At 40.4% G+C, this 14,174-nt stretch overlaps 1 protein-coding gene across 1 annotated transcript in view; it reads left to right on the forward strand.

Moving 5' to 3' along the window:
• Positions 1-262: 262 nt before the first annotated feature.
• The window catches only part of LOC100552978 (gamma-aminobutyric acid receptor subunit pi), a 91,943-nt gene continuing 78,031 nt past the window's right edge, over positions 263-14,174 (forward strand). The window contains exon 1 of the mRNA XM_008106718.3: positions 263-593. The gene's annotated coding sequence lies outside the window, so the exon portion shown is untranslated. The remainder of the gene's footprint in view (positions 594-14,174) is intronic.

Below are 14,174 nucleotides of genomic sequence, written 5' to 3' on the forward strand. Positions count from 1 at the left end.
GCATCCGGCCCCCAGGCCTTAGTTTGGGGACCCCTGGTGTCGATGCACCCTTAAATACTAGAGCTAAGTTTCCCAACTATAGGACCTATTAACTTTTGCACCATGGTGGTAATTTCAGGGCCTTGTTGAGATCTCCTGCCAGATCAAGAGACACTGGCCTCAAAAGTCATCTCGGGGGTAAAAAGTTCCCGAGTTGTTTTCCTGACTGCGAGCCTGCCTGCAAGCCACTTGCTTCCCTCCCGGTGTGAAACTGCATATAGGTGTGCTTGAGCTCTGCAAGTCGGAGAGAGGGCTCGAAGGCCGGCAAAAACGGATCTCCTCGCTCATTTCCTTCGCTCCTTCTTTCTTCCTTGGCGAGAAAAGGAGCCGTTTCCCGACCGCGGGGTGGGTGGCTTTCCTCGGAGCTGCTGCTGCTGCTGCTTCTATCCGGCCCCGCCTCTCTTTGCCTCCTGGCTTGGACTCTCTGCTCTCGCTCTCACAAGGCGCTGGGCAGAGTCGTAGCTGCTCCGAAGCAAGCCATCGCAGGCGCGCTGCTGCCTCCCTTCCCTTGGACATCCAAGGCCAATATGACCCCGGAGAACCTTCTTCCATAGGTGAGTTGGATCGCTCGCTGGCTCCATTCTATCAGCTCCACCTGTATCCACGGCTTGGCTGGGATCCGGAGGGGAAATAGCGGAAGTTTGGCGGGGGTGCCTCTCCTTGTGGAGAGAAAAAGCGGGGTATAAATACACACCATCATTGTCATGGTCATAATACACTTTGGGATGTGGGATGCACTCTGCCTTGACCCGAAATGCTTTTATACTTAAAACTAGCTGTGCCCGGCCACGCGTTGCTGTGGCGAAGTATGGTGGTATGGGAAATAAAGTATTAAGGAATTGGTGGTAGTTAAGGTCAAGGGTCCCCTGGGCTGAGTGGGTTGCTAGGAGACCAAGTGAACAGAGCTTAGCCTTCTAACTGGCAGCAATTGGATAAAAACAATTATTCCTCTCCCTCTAATTAGGACTTTAGTTTTCTTTTCTTTCTTTTTTTTTCTTATTGGTTTTGCAGTTAAAATTTACAGTGAAAGTGTGCGAACAATAAATTCCAAGAAAGAAGGTGAAAGAAATAGGATGAAAGGAGGGAAAAGGGAAAAAAAAACCAAACATAATCTTGGATCTTTTCTTTTTGTTGTATCAAACTTGAGGCATGGATGAGGGGTTGTGCTGTCAATTTTTGAGGTTGTGGGGGGTTTACTTTTGTTGTTTTGTCCGCTGCCGTGATGCCATCACTCTTTTATATATATATATATAGAAGATAGACTAGGGAGTTCTTTTTCAAACGCCCTGTACAAACAGACCCCAAGTCAGGAACAAGATCGGTTCTGGAGGTTTGTTCCTAAGTGTCAGAACAGGTGCATTTTAAAGTATAACTCCAGTATATATGTATATACACATATAGTACAGCCATATATATATATATATATATATATATATATATATATATATGGCTGTACTATATGTGTGTGTATATATTAAAGTGTAACTCCCATATATCTATATATCTATATATCCATATGTATATATATCTCTCTGTGTGTGTATGGTACATTTTAAGTGTAACTCCAGCCATCTGTGTGTGTGTGTGTATATATATATATATATATATATACAGTAGAGTCTCGCTTATCCAAGCTAAAAGGGCTGGTAGGACCTCGGATAAGTGAATATCATGGATAATAAGGAGAGATTAAGAAAAAAGCCTATTAAACATCAAAATAGGTTATGATTTTACAAATTAAGCACCAAAACATCATGTTATACAACAAATTTGGCAGAAAAAGTAGTTCATTACACATTAATGCTATGTAGTAATTACTGTATTTACAAATTTAGCACCAAAATATCACGATATATTGAAAACATTGACTACAAAAATGCGTTGGATAATCCAGAATGTTGGATAAGTGAGACTCTACTGTATGTATATACACATATTGTATAGCCATATATATATGGCTGTACTATATGTGTGTGTGTATATATATGTTAAAGTGTAACTCCCATATATCTATATATCCATATATATATCTGTGTGTGTGTGTGTATGGTACATTTTAAGTGTAACTCCAGCCATCTGTGTGTGTGTGTGTGTATATATATATATATATATATATACACAGTAGAGTCTCGCTTATCCAAGCTAAACGGGCTGGTAGAACCTTGGATAAGCGACTATCTTGGATAATAAGGAGGGATTAAGGAAAAGCCTATTAAACATCAAATTAGGTTATGATTTTACAAATTAAGCACCAAAACATCATGTTTTACAACAAATTTGACAGAAAAAGTAGTTCAGTACGCAGTAATGTTATGTTGTAATTACTGTATTTACGAATTTTGCACCAAAATATCATGATATATTGAAAACATTGATTACAAAAATGCCTTGGATAATCCAGAACCTTGGATAAGCGAGTCTTGGATAAGTGAGATTCTACTGTATATATATAATCTAACATTTTTAAAGTGTTACTCCAGTCATATATATGTATTTGTGTGTATATGATACATTTTAAGTGTAACTCCAGCCATATAGTACATTTTAAAAGTGCAACTCCAGCCATATATATGTATGTGTGTGTGCATGTATATGGTACATTTTAAGTGTAACCCCAGCCATATATATAGTACATTTTTAAAGTGTAACTCCAGCCATATATATGTATGTGTGTGTATATGGTACATTTTAAGTGTAACTCCAGATATATATATATATATATATATATATATATATATATATATAGTACATTTTTAAAGTGTAACTCCAGCCACACATACACACACACACACACACACACACACATCGAGTTACATTTTTAAAATGTACTCTCTCTCTCTACATGGATAGCACAGGGAGTTTGTTTTGTTGTCTGTGCAATGTGAGAGAAGATTTCCTCTCACTTTCTGTCCCTGTGGTATTTCAATTTTAAAAAATGTTAGGGAAACAAGGATTGGTGAGAAAGCTTCAGTGGAGAAACTTTTTTTTGCCATGATGACTCTTTCAGGACTGATTTCTCCTTCCAAGGGCTAGATTTTTCTCACTTCCTGTTGTTGCACCCCTTCTTAACTAGAAGTCACTTGTAAGTCAGATGTTTTTAACTTGGGGACTACCTGGCTATAATATTATAGCTGTATTTATATGTTGTGCCCTGCCTCGAGCTAAAAGGAGAGGTGGGTAATAAATAATAACAATAATTGTTGTTGTTGCATTGCTGTGAGATTTCCAGGCTGTATGGCCATGTTCCAGAAGCATTTTCTCCCGATGTTTCACCATATCTATGGCAGGCATTGTCAGAGGTTGTGAGATCTGTTGGAAACTAGGCAAGTGGGGTTTATTTATCTGTGGAATGTCCAAGGTGGGAGAAATAACTCTTGTATTTTGGAGGCAAGTGTGAATGTTGCAATTGGCCACTTTGATTAGCACTGAATAGCCTTTCAACTTCAAGGTCTGGCTGCTTACTGCCTGGGGGAATCTTTTCTTGGGAGGTGTTAGCTGGCCCTGATTGATTCATGTCTGAGTGGTGTTCTTTATTTACTGTCCTGATTTTAGAGGGTTTTTCAAATACTGGTAGTCAGATTTTGTTCATGTTCATGGTTTCCCCCTTTCTGTTGAAATTGTCCACATGCTTGTGGATTTCAGTGGCTTCTCTGTGTAGTCTGACATGGTAGTTGTTAGAGTGGTCCAGCATTTTTGTATTCTCAAATAATATGCTGTGTCCAGGTCGGTTCATCAAGAGAACACCATAATGCTAGACCATTTTAAGAACAACCAAGTCAGAACTACCTAGTTCTAGAGTGCTAGACTGTAGAATTGATGCAGTTTGATGCCATTTAAACTGCTTATGGCTCAATGCTATAGAATTATGAGATTTGTAGTTTGCCAGAGAAGGCTAAGGACATTGCAAAACTACAATTCTTGGGATTCTGTAGCATCGAGGCATGGCAGCTAAAGTGGCGTCAAACTACATTAATTCTACAGTGCAGATGCATCTCCGATCCGAACTCAGACCCACTCCACAGCTTTTGGACCAATTTACTTTTAAAAAATGCAGATGTCCTAATTTTGGAATATGCTGAGCAACAGGGAACATTATGTAACTGTTGTATTTCTTTTGAAAAAGTGGGGGAAAGCCTGATTGGTAGTCCTACATTAAGGTATCACTGTACAACGGCTTTTTAGAAAAGTCAGTGATAACAGGGACAACAGTTCAATAGAAGATGTCCAAATTATCGAATCCATGGATTTGCTTAAAGAGATTTGGGGCTCAGAGAGGCTTAAAAGAGGTGAAAAGCAGAGTTAACAGTTCTGTGTGGTATGAAACAGCTCTAGATGTTTTTATGATATGTTTCCAGAGATGTTGTTGTGTTAGTCTGTTGTAGCAAAAACAACTAAGGGCCCTTCCACACAGCCCTATATCCCAGAATGTCAAGGCAGAAAATCCCACAATACAGTAGAGTCTCACTTATCCAAGCCTAGCTTATCCAAGCCTCTGGATAATCCAAGCCATTTTTGTAGTCAATGTTTTCAATATATCGTGATATTTTGGTGCTAAATTCGTAAATACAGTAATTACAACATAACATTACTGCATATTGAACTACTTTTTCTGTCAAATTTGTTGTGTAACATGATGTTTTGGTGCTCAATTTGTAAAATCATAACCTAATTTGATGTTTAATAGGCTTTTCCTTAATCCCTCCTTGTTATCCAAGATAATTCGCTTATCCAAGCTTCTGCCAGCCCGTTTAGCTTGGATAAGTGAGACTCTACTGTATCTGCTCTGAACTTGTTTATCTCAGTCCACTTCCGTATATTCCAGTTCAAAGCAGATAATGTGGGATTTTATTCAACTGTGTGGATGGAGCCTAAGTCCTGTTGCACTTTAAAGGCTAGCAAGTTTTTACTTTTATAGAGGATTTGAGTCACACCTGCAGAAGCCTACCTCAAATAAAAATGGTTAATCTTTATGGCATTGTAAGATTCTTCATTGCTTTTTAAAGGCTGTTTTGCATCTTGATTCCCACCATCATCATTTTGTTAAGAAGCATTGTCAATTACATTTCTCAAAAGATTGATATCAGTGTTGAGATCTCTGGTATAGGCTGCCTTGTAGCTTGTTTGTGTTGCCAACTGCCATCAAGCCGTCTTCCATTTATGACAGATCTTATGAATGAGAGATCTCAAAGTCACCCTATCATCAGTTGTTTTGCTCAGCTTTTGCAAACTGAGGCCCCTTCTACACTGCCATATAAAATCCAGATTATCTGCTTTGATAATCTGGGTTATATGGCAGTGTAGAAGGGGTCTCAGTCCCGTGGCTTCCTTGGCTTAGTCTATCCAGCTGCAATACGATCCTCCCCTTTTCCTATTGCCTTATATTTTATCAAGCATTATTGTGGTTTCTGGCGAGTCATGTCTTCTCATAATATGTTCCAAATACAGCAGTCTCTGGCTGGATCTACACTGCTCTATATTCCAGGATCTGATCCCAAGTAATCTATTTTGAACTGGATTATATGAGTCTCCACTGCCAAATAATTTACACTGCTCTATACTCCAGGATCTGATCCCAGGTTATCTATTTTGAACTGGATTATATGAGTCTCCACTGCCAGATAATAAGATAATCTGAGATCACATCCTGGGATATAGGGCAGTGTAGATCCAGCCACAGTTTAGCTATTGTGGCTTCCAGGGAGAGCTCCATCTTGATTTGCTCTCACAGCCATTTATTTGTCCATTAATGCTAATATTTGCAGCACTGCTATATTTGCTTTAAATACAATAAACAATATAGAACAGCTTTTCCCAATCAAGTGCATCCTGTACCTGGGCAACATGGACAATGGTCAGGTGTCATGGGAACTGAACTGCAAAATATCTAGGGATTACCAAGGAAGATTTATGCAGAACAATAACCTAAACAGAAAAATATGAAACAGACTGTGCTGATTCAGAAGAAATATTTCAATATATGTGGCCAAGTGATAGGTTTACAAGGATCAGTCAACTAATGCTTTGGAGTGCTTTTGTAAGCCACCTCGTGTTCCTTCGGGGAGATGGTGGCAGGATATAAATAATAATTATTATTGTTATATAACGCTCATACTTGTGTCCAGAGAAGAGCAACCTAAATTATTTAAAGGTCTGGAAGTCGAGCTCTATGAGAAGCACCTGAAGGAGTTAGGTGTGTTTAGCTTGGAGAAAAGAAGGCTGAGAGGGGACATGATAGCCATGTTTAGTTTCTTGGTTGAAACTGATGATCTAGATCCATTTCAATCTGGTTTCAGGCCCGGCTATGGAACAGAGACGGCATTGGTCACCTTGGTGGATGATTTCCGAAGAGAGCTGGACAGGGAGAGCGTGTCCCTGCTGGTTCTCCTGGACATCTCAGCAGCTTTCAATACCATCAACCATGGTATCATTCTGGGTTGTCTCTCCGGGATGGGGTTTGGAGGCACTGTTTTACAGTGGCTCCAGTCCTTCCTGGAGTGTCGAATTCAGAAGGTGGTTCTGGGGGACACCTATTTGTCTCCATGGCCAGTGGTCTGTGGGGTCTCTCAGGGTTCAGTTCTGTCCCCTATGCTGTTTAACATTTACATGAAACCACTGGGAGAGATCATCCAGAGTTTTGGAGTTTGCTGTCAAATTTGTTTTGATGACACCCAACTCCATTACTCCTTTCCACCTAATGCCAAGGATGCCGTCCTGGTCCTAAACCGGCGTCTCTCATCAGTAATGGACTGGATGAGGGCTAAGAAGTTGAGATTAAATGCAGACAAGAAAGAGGTACTCCTGGTCAGAAGGTAGAACAGGGTATAGGGTTACAGTCTGTGTTGGATGGGGTTACATTCCCTCGGAAAACACAGGTTTGTAGTCTGGGGGTGATCCTGGAGAATCACTGACCCTGGAACCTCAGGTGTTGGCAGTGGCCAGTAGTGCCTTTGCACAGTTAAAATTTGTGCGGCAGCTGTGCTCGTAGCTTGAAACCCTATGGTAGTCCATGCTTTAGTCATATCCTGTATGGGCTACTGCAATGCTCTCTACGTAGGCTGCCTTTGAAGAGAGTTTGGAAGCTTTAACTAGTACAGAGAGGCTACTAACTGGAGCTTTGTACAGGGAGAGAACCACTCCCATTTTGCGAAGCTCTACTGGCTGCCAATCTGCTTCCAGGGTAGAGACAAAGTGCTGGTCATTACCTTTAAAACCCTAAACAGCTCAGGCCCAGGCTATCTGTCAAATTGCATCTCCTTATATACACTATCTCGGACACTGCGATCATTGGAGGAGGCCCTTCTCTCAGTCCCACCTCTGTCTCATGCTCGGCTGATGGGAACGAGAGAGAAGCCTTTCTCTGTGATCGCCCCCCAGAGAAACTGGAACTCTCTCCCTAAAAAATAAAAATGACTCCCTCTCTCATCTCCTTCAAAAACAATTTAAAACTTAATTTTGTTCATTGGTTATACGGAGAGGAGGATGATTAGAAGTTCACATTCAATCAGTATACCTGTTCTGAACTCTGTGACCATACTCTGACTAAGTTGGTTTTAGCTTAGTTGGTACTGTTTATCTCGCTGGCATTATTGACTGCATAATATTTTAGAAATTATTTTAAATGAATGTTACTGTGGTTTATATAATTTATATATATTGTCTGCTATGTAGGATTGTTTTTTGGGAACATGGTTGTTTGTTTTCTGCTTTTTATTTATGAATTTGCACTGGCATAGAATGTTTGCAATCTTTGTTGTGAATCTGCACTGAGTCCCCTTGGGGAGAAAGGGTGGAATATAAATAAAGTTATTATTGTTAAATATAATGCCCAGGTGTGAGTGCAAAAAAAATAATAATCCAGAGTTGAACATCAACTCCAGATGCTGGAGATGAAAAGAGGGAAGACCTTTACCTTGTCTGTATGTCATTATCCGCTGTGTAAAAGCATTGAATGTTTGCCTTATATGTGTATTCTGTAATCTGCTCTGACTCCCTCCAGGGAGATAAAGCGGAATATAAATAAAGTGTATTATGATGATGATGATGATAACTCTTCCAAGAGCGAATTTCCCTTCCTAGGGACACATTTCTTTCACTTCCTGTTGTCCCACCCCTGTTCTTAAGTATGAGTCATTTGTAAGTTGGATATTTGTAACTCGGGGTCTTAGTAATTACTACAGCCGCACTGGTATAGATTTTAAAATCCAGTGTAATCATCCTTCCCACACTCCATTCCATTGGCTATACATTAATCTTCCTTATTTTATTCTATACACAATTCAAAGTGCTACTTTTCAGTTCACCACTGAATAGCTTATATAGTTTGGAACCTGCTATATACTGTTCCCATGTTAATCTGCCTGTCTATTGCAATGCAGGCTGTACTCCAAATGTCCCTATTCATACAAAATAGGGGGCACTCAGATGAGGGGAAGTAGTATCTTTTCTGTAGTGGTACCTTGACTTTAATTTCTCCTGGTTGGCTTTCTTGCTATCTACTTTAAAGAAGTCTTATTTGCCCTAGCTATCAGCCATTAATTGTGTTTGCCATCTACTGCTGTTGGAGGTCTCATTTATTACTATTGTTTGAATGGTTGTTAGCAATTGTTTCATTGTTTTTTTCTCCTATAGTTTTCTTTGGGTGTTAAATCTTGAGTTCATTTAATCACCTTCTAATCCTACTCAGAGCTCTTGTCCATTGGCATTTTGCAGCTCCAGCAGGCATTGCTTTTCCAGCATAGCTCTCTGACATTAAGAGAAAAACTTGCTCTTTTCCTCTTTTCACTAAATCTGTGCTTCTCGTGTTGTTGAATTTCGGTTTCTGTAGGGTAACTCCAGAGTTCTGGAATATACAGAACTCTGTATATTCCTGAGTTTCTTGGTTGCTGCTGTTTATCATTTATCTCGTGTGCCTAAGGGATTCTAACATGTTTGCCCTGCCTCTTAGCATCCAAAATCCAAGCTTTGTGCAGTTTATTCATTCCATACACAGCGAAAGAAAGCTTGAGTTGCCACGACATTAAAGACAGAAGTTTTCCACAATGTTTGGAAGTAGCTGAAACTCGAGAGCAGATTCCTCTTGAACATGCCAATAGATACCCTATGAATGGTTGGAAAACTGGGAGTTGATGAGGTTAGATAGATATTATGCATTGGATATACGGCATCAGAATAGTAATTTATATGAATTCTTGCAGAAGCTCTAAAAGACGTAAGGATTTTATGAATATTAGGAGCAATGCAAATTGATGTGGCAATAATAAGACATAGGCCGCATCTAGAATACATTTTACGCTCAATGTAGACTCATAGAATGCAGTTTAACTTGTGTGTCCTCATTATTTTTGTGTGTCCTCAAAATATTTTTGTCTTACTTGAACCCTGAAATGATCCTATCATAGAGTATTTTAGGGCAGACTTATTGATAGGGACTTTGCTACAGCCCACAGCCACTCATTGTGTTTCTAAACAGGGATTTGAATGCTGGTTTCCAGGAGTGCTAGTCCAGCACTCAAACTGCTACACCACATTGGCTCTTTATCAGCTGCCTGTCACCTTCCAAAAGGCCAGCTGTATTCAAAAGCCATTCTCAATCAAATGGGCAATTGAGGGATTAATCATCCCTGACTTAGGCCCTGTGCCAAAGTTTGGCAACATTACTTTTATGTAGAACAACCTTCAAAATGCCCCAGCCAGCTGGATAGTGAAATTCTGAATCACCCCCAAAATAAAATTTCCAAACTCTAGTCTTATCGTTGTGTTATATTTAATGTGCCTATTTGTTTCTGTATTTTAATTTATTATTTCCAACCTCAATCCATAGGCTGCATTAAAAGGAGCTATTGTCTAGATTTAGGGAAGTCATGGTGCTCACCTATTTGCTTTAGTCAGATCTCGCATGTCCAATTCTGGGCATCACAATTCAGGAGGGATATTGACAAGCTGGAACATGCCCAGAGGAGGTCATACCTTACAAGGAGAAGGTTAAAGAGCTGGGCATGTTTAGCCTACAGAAGAGAAGATTTACATCAAAGGATGTCATAAGGAAGAGGGAACAGGCTTGTTTTCGGATGCCCTGGAGACTAAGGCCCCTTCTACACTGCCATATAATCCACATTATCTGTGTTGAACTGGATTATATGAGTCTACACACCTAGCAGTTTGAAAACATGCAAATGTGAGTAGATCAATAGGTACTGCTAAGGCGGGAAGGCAATGGTGCTCCATGCAGTCATGCCGGCCACATGACCTTGGCGGTATCTACAGACAACGCCGGCTCTTTGGCTTAGAAATGGAGATGGGCACCAACCCCCAGAGTCAGACACGACTGGACTTAACGTTAGGGGAAACCTTTACCTTTACTACACCGCCATATAATGCAGTTCAAAGCAGATACTCTGGATTTTATATGGCAGTGTAAAAGAGGTCTAGGACTCGGAGCAAAGGGTTCAAATTATAGGAAAGGATATTCCACTTGAACATTAGGAAGAAATTACTAACTGTAACAGCTGTTCAACAGTGGAACTCACTGTCTCAAAGTGTAGTGACAGCTTCTTTGGGGGCTTTTAAACAGAGGCAGGATAGGCATCTGTTGGGGGTGCTTTTGTTGTGCTTTTCCTGCATGGCAAGGGGTTGAACTGGATGGCCCGTATGGTCTCTTCCAGTTCTATGGTTCTGTGAAGAGGTGAGCAAGAAATAAATGAATAATCCTATATTACACTATGTAAGGCCCCTTCCACAGCTGTATAAAATCCACATTGAACTGGATTATATGGCAGTGTGGATTCAGATAATCCAGTTCAAAGCAGATATTGCCATCTGCCTTGATATTCAGGATTATATGGCTGTGTGGAAGGGCTCTAACACAATTTTTGTTTATTCTTAAGTTATAAATGCCATTTCCTAATTGGTTCTATCATAAAAAACATGGAAAAAGTTTATTAAATTGCAAAACCTTTGTTTTTGCAGGACATCCTGCAACACATTTTGCTATAGTTTTTCAATGAACAGCTCATAGAATCCCAGTCAATTCAACATAGTTTGTGGCAGTCACAAAAATGAAATTTCTGGAGTAGAACATCTACATGTACCACACAATTAAAGAGGACATAACATTTTCAAGCCAGGAGCAGAAAATGTTTCAAATTTTGTTACATTGTTATTAAGACTACAAGCAGTGCTAGTATTATACACAACCCTTGTTCTTTGGCGTAAAAAATATTTATAGGTTTTTAAAGTCACTACTTATAATATATTTTCAAAAACACTTAAAAAGCAGTAATGTCATTATAATATCACACCCAACCACTGCAGTAGTTAACTCTTGCAGTAAATAAATCAGATGTTAGCCCTTGACCTGGGAAGTTTTGGTTCAATTGCTCCTCACCCATGAAAACAGACTTTCTGGCCTTGGGCAAGTGTTGCATCTCAATAACAGTTCTCCCTCTTCTGCTTTAGGCTGTCAAACATCTGTTCTAGAAATACATTGATGACACATATTAACCAGGCATTCATCAGACTCCCGGCTTACATTTCTTTGATTCATTGCATAACCATATAGAGATGGCATTTTTAAAGTTACATATCAATTGAAACAGTAAAATTTTATTAATAAATCCTGGTCATTTTAAGACTTTTTAAATTCAGTGCAATGGTTTACCTACAAACAACTAACTGAAACGACTGAAAGAGGACAAAAATTGGTTGGAAACAATTCAAATCAGAGTTTGAAAATTGACTACACTCAGATGTTTACCATTTGATGCTAAAATGTATAAGTTGCTATTCAGATATTAAATTAAGCAGCAGCAAGTGAAAGACTGAATGGACAAATGAGCTCAAAATATAAGAACACAAATTAGGTTGAGTGATGGGAGTGGAGGTTGAAATTTACTTTGAGAAGTGATTTGAAATGTATTTTATAAGGTGACTAGCTTGGGAACTGGCAGTGTCCGGGTTATTAGAAGAAGGCATTGTTTGTTTTGGAGGGTTAGGTAATATCATTTAGTTAATTAGTAACACTATTTATTAGAAAAAAGCAAATCTTTGATTTAATCTTTAATGAATGCTCCCATTAGAAAATACATAACGATGTAATGAACTACAATTCCCAGAATCGTGGGTCAATCACCTCCAAACTCTGCCTGTATGTACAGTTGGCCATGTTGGGTCTGTGTGCCAAGTTTGGTCCAGATACATTGTTGACTGAGTTCAGGGCTCTCTGGATAAGGGTGAACTACAACTCCCATATGTCAAGTACAATCACCCCCAAATCCCACCTGTATCCACAGTTTGCTATGTTGGGTCTGTGTGCCAAGTTTGGTCTAGATACGTTGTTGGCTGGGTTTAGGACTCTCTGGATAAGGGTGAACTACAACTCCCAGATCCAAGGACAATCACTCCCAAACCCTGCCTGTATGCACAGTTGGCCATGTTGGATCTGTATGCCAAGTGTGGTCCAGATCCGACATCAGCTGGGTTCAGTGCTCTCTGGATAAGGGTGAACTATAACCCCCAGATTTCAAGGTCAATCACCCCCAAAGTCCATCAGAATGCAAAGTTGGCCGTGTTGGGTCTGTGTTCCAAGTTTGGTACAGATCCGCCATTAGTGGGGTTCAGAGGGCTCACTGAATACAGGTGAACTAGTAACTCCCAGAGTTAAAGGTCAGTCACCCGAAAGTCCACCAGTATTCCTAGTTGGCCATGTTGAATTTGTGTGTCAAATATGGTCCAGCTCCATCATTAGATGGGTTCAGTGTTCTCTGAATACGGGTGAACTATAACTCTTGGATGTCAAGGTCAATCACTCCCTTATGCAAAGTTGGCCATGTTGGGTCTGTGTGCCAAGTTAGTTCCAAGTCCATCAATGGTGGGGTTCAGAGTGCTCTTAGATTGCAGGTGAACTATACATCCCAGTCCCCACAACTCCTATAAATCATGGTGAATTCTCCCCAAAGCTCGCTCTAGTATGTTCAGTCGCTGTGTGCCATAGAAAAGAATAGGAAAAGTTTAAAGAAAGGCAATGGGTGGGGTCATGCAAATTCCGCATCAATGGAAAGAGAAAGGAACTCTGGGATTGTCACGACCCAGGCTGCAGAGCACCAATAACCATACACAGAGGCCAGAATCTATCTAATATCTTTATTAAGGAAATATGTAAAGTCAATAAAAATAAGTGTAGAATATAGTTCAGAAGAAGACCTTTCAGGAAAGGTCAATTATAGTCCAGGAAAACAATGTCCAATATAAAATATTAAGGTCCAAAGATGTAATCCAATAACCGAAACACTCACTTTGCCAAGCAAAGTGAGGGGAGATGACAAGGTTCTTAGTCCAAGGAACTTGATGCAAGGCTAGGAAGTAAACTTGATTCTTGAAACACAAGGCTTGATACAAGGCAACGAGGAACGAGGATCAGGGACAAAATCCGTGGTAAATACTTGGCAAGGTCCTGGAAAGCAAGGCTGAGTCCTAGGAAGCAAGGCAAGGTCCGTGGAGCAAAACAAGGCTGGAAACAGGAACGAAGGCTTGGAAGCGGGAACGAAGGCTTGGAAGCGGGAGTAGCGCTGTCCACACACAACCTACTCCAGTAGCTGACGAATTGACTCCGCAAGATTTCTACAGGGCAAAGAACCTAAATAGGGTCTCGTTTTCCCACCAATGAACACTTCTCTGGGGAAACAGAACCGAAAGTCAATCTCTGTGTCCAGATGCATGACTCCCTAAAGTTTCTCATGGAAGCAGGCTTAATCAGCTGAATGCCTGGCTGCGATTCTCAGGCTTCTGCGATTAGCCTGTTGAACTCCTTTTTGTTGTTGATAATAATTACGGCGAGAAAATGGGGGAGATTTTGACTCAGGGCTTGTCTGGCAGATTTCTGGAAGACAAACCTCCTGCAGGTGCAAGGGCTCCAATTCAGGCTGGGAAAGTTCCAATTCTGGCTGAAACGGTGGAAAACCCAAGTTTTCCTCTTCATCTGTCACAACAGCGCTAGGAACGGGACTACATGGCCCATGAGTCATCACAGGGATGTGGCTTGCTATAACCTGCAATGTGCTTTGGTGGCTCTTGTGGGTTAAAGCAGTTTGTGGAGGTGGGAGGCTATCTGTGTAAATGGACACCTCCGCCACATACACACA

This window comes from Anolis carolinensis, chromosome 3 (genome assembly GCF_035594765.1).
Source record: "Anolis carolinensis isolate JA03-04 chromosome 3, rAnoCar3.1.pri, whole genome shotgun sequence".
Lineage (NCBI taxonomy): Eukaryota > Metazoa > Chordata > Lepidosauria > Squamata > Dactyloidae > Anolis > Anolis carolinensis.